At 48.1% G+C, this 3,432-nt stretch overlaps 1 protein-coding gene across 1 annotated transcript in view; it reads left to right on the top strand.

Annotated features, from left to right (window-relative positions):
* The first annotated feature begins 803 nt into the window (after positions 1-803).
* CCDC122 (coiled-coil domain containing 122) overlaps positions 804-3,432 on the top strand; it is a 38,028-nt gene continuing 35,399 nt past the window's right edge. The window contains exon 1 of the mRNA XM_026856455.1: positions 804-1,184. The gene's annotated coding sequence lies outside the window, so the exon portion shown is untranslated. The remainder of the gene's footprint in view (positions 1,185-3,432) is intronic.

Consider the following 3,432-nt stretch of genomic DNA (forward strand, 5'->3'; position numbering starts at 1 on the left):
AGCCTGTTCTCCAAAATGGCACAACGTCATGCCTGACTGACTTCTCCAAAACACACACAGAAATGAGGACAGAAATTGCAGTTCTGGGCTGGGAAAGGTGGAGGAGGGAAGTGGCTCCGCCAGGCAAAGCAGACAGAGTGGCCACACGGAAACTGGTAAATCTGGGAGACTCCCAGTTCCTGAGGCTGAACTCACACATTGTGAGCAGGGTGAGATGGAGGGGCACCCCTCAGTCATTCCCATCACCTCAGTCTCCTCTGAAAAGGAGATGTGGCATCATGCAGATGGGTCCTCAGTCCTCACAATGTGGGGGCCAGGACACCTATAGAGCCCAAAGTAGCCCCACACCAGCCACAGGAGTGCTCAAATCAGGACTGGGAGGACTGTTGGGATGATGAGTAATCAAAAAATGAAGGAACTGAACTAATGGAAAGTGCAGATCCCATTTCTGTTTGACAAGATTTGAAATGTTTCTTTTTTTACCAGTTTATTTTTATATCCTTCCTAAGACTTATTAAATTAGCTTAAAAACATAACTGTTAATCATCAAATACCCAGATTTCCAGGTTAAAAAAACAGTCATAATTTTCAGAAAGTAAAAATAGACATGATTTAATATTGACCTGTGTAAAGCTATTTGCTAGAAATATTGTTCATGGCATGGCAAACAGCAAACATTGAATTATTTTAAAGTTGTGAAAACACCTGGTGCTAAGTTTCATCACACACACACCCCCCCCAGGAAAAAAAAAGACAGCATTGCTGAGAACACTTTAATATTAAATCATTTGAACATCTGGAGGCACAAATGTCATTTCAAAAACAAAAACAAGATAGGAGGGGAAAAATTAAAACAAAACACTTCCTACCAAGTCGAAATGCTACAAATGATACAAAACTCCTTGGCAATTGGCGTCGTGTTTGGACGCAACCTCGGATGGCGTAGCAGTGTTTTGGGTTATCAACCCACCCTTCACTAACACTGGTGATGCAAACACTTGGCGTTTCGCAGACTTGTGTCCAGAGTCCCTTGACTTCTGGGGCTGAGCTGACAGGGGAATTGCCCTTTTTGTGCACGTATGTCCCCAACCGAGGTGTGGGGTCACCTGCCCCCCGCTCGCAGCAGCCCTGTGGTGCTTTTCGAGGGGGTGCGGATGTCCCTGGAGACACGGGTGCTGTCCCGGGTGGGTGCGGGCGCTGTCCCCTGTGGGTGCGGGCGCTGTCCCGGGTGGGTGCGGGCGCTGTCCCGGGTGGGTGAGGGCGCTGTCCCCTGTGGGTGCGGGCGCTGTCCCGGGTGGGTGCGGGCGCTGTCCCGGGCGTGCCCCGCGTCGCCGGGCGGACGGTGCCTCTCCGTGGTGCAGCGCTGGCACTGCAGGCTCCGCGGGGTGAAACCGGCCCTGGCGGCCTCCCCGGCTGCGGACAAAGGGAACAGCGGTGGGGGGGAAAAGGCTGCCCGGTGAAATGACGGCTGTTATCTCCGGACGGCGGTGTCACCGTGGCCGGGCTCAAAGGATATACCTGAGCAAAGACTCGCAAGGTGCCAAGGGCTGGTCAGGGCCGAGGTGGGCTTCGTTTCTTACAACAGGGGCTCAGCACCACGGGGCCCAAGCTGAGACTGCAGCGTCCAGAAATCCCGGCCTGTAAGGGCTCATTTTGAGACCCCACGAGTCAAACAAAAAATACCCTCCAGAGCAGTGAGGACCCCCATGTTACAGAGGATCCCAGTCAGCTAGGAACTGGGTGAAATGAAATGAAAATTCCTCTCTTATCTTGCCAGATGATACAAGGATTCAGAAAGAGGATGTTTATAGGAAGCCTTATTTTGTAAACCAGGGACTAGCAGACCCTTATGTTGCGCTGCAGTGGATATTTAAGGAGGTATTTCAGTAAGAGACCAAGAGGGGACAGAGACAGGAGGATGTGGTTCAAGGCCCTGTTCCCAGCTTGCCTAGAGGACAAGTCCCCCTCTCCAGCCCCTTGTGTCCCTTACCTGTCTCCATTGTGCCCCCTCTGCTGTTCCTAACACACTGGACAGTGCCTAGCGCAGAGGGACATCCATCTAGGCACTGCCATTACGCAGATGATAACAGGAATAATGTTAACAGATGGCAGGTCTGAAGAGGAGCTGCTGCCACCGATGCAGGCTGGCGGACAAACATTCTTGCTCTGGCAGCTGGAACAACGGTAGCACAAATGAAACATGAACAATTTCCTCCCCGCCAGCAAAGAAAATAGCTCCAGGGAGAACCCAGGGAGAATAATTGTCAGTCTCCTCTAGGTATCATGGGAACAGAGGTCATTCAGTAATCTCGGAGTAAACAACAGCTTCTTATTTTTAATACAGAATAAAACCCCAAGAATCTAAGAGCAGGTACTTTACAATTGCTGAATTAGCTGCTTCAGTGCCCACCCCCTCCTGACCTTTCACTGAAAATCAATGAAGTGAGGCACGAAGGAGTTTTACTGTAACTGAAATGGACTCATAACAGAGGGTGAATCTCTTGTAACAAAAAGGTGCAGATACGACAAATGCTTCACATTCTTCCTGCTCCCGTCTTCACAGAAGATGCTGATCATTAGAGCAGTGAAATTCCTCCCAGATCCAGCCCCTCTTTTGGGACCCAGCCAGGTCTCTTTTTCTGTCTTCAGATGCTTTTTTTTTTTTTTTAATCATGGTTAAAATATGCCTTATAACATGTGTCGCATGCCCACTAGTGTGCCCCCAGAAACTTTCAGTAGGAGCCATCAGGGTTGATACTGGCATTCACACCAGCATATATGGGTTATCTCTGCTAATATCCAAAGATCTAAACCGGGGCAGAAGCCCTGTAAACCTCACTGAAGTCAAAATCCTGTAAATACTTGCCGGTAATTTGTAATAATATACCCATGACTGGTGCTATTTAGTTCAGTGGGACTATTCCTTGAAGAGGGAACTGCGTCGGACTAGCAGAATAACTGTTCTCAGGCTTTCCAACAGCGGCTAATTATGGATACAAAGGAAATAATAAAAGAATAGGGTAGACATACCTCACTGATGTGTTTTCCCAGTTTCCAGTAACATCCCATGCCACTGGAACAGTACCTGGCTTTTTGGCTCCTTAAGATAGGGAACATCCTTTTACCTCCTGAGGAATTCAGCAGACACTCCTGTCCTCATTCCAGCAGGACTCCTCCTGAGCAGGGGTCTCAAGCTCAGCTGTGATCATTTTATGCCATGGGCTCTACTTCACTTATACCTGCAGATTAGCCTATTTAAGAGGTTTCTCTGAAATATAGTTTGTATATGGATAGTGAAGTAAATACATGGCTACCAGCTTTTCTGCAGTATCCCACTGAGCAATATGCCTCTGGTATAAGAAAACAAAACTATCATGAACACATACACTGTAATGAACACAGCTACCATTTAAAAAAAAAAAAAAAAAAAAA

Source organism: Athene cunicularia, assembly GCF_003259725.1.
Source record: "Athene cunicularia isolate RWA chromosome 1 unlocalized genomic scaffold, athCun1 chr1_part1, whole genome shotgun sequence".
NCBI lineage: Eukaryota > Metazoa > Chordata > Aves > Strigiformes > Strigidae > Athene > Athene cunicularia.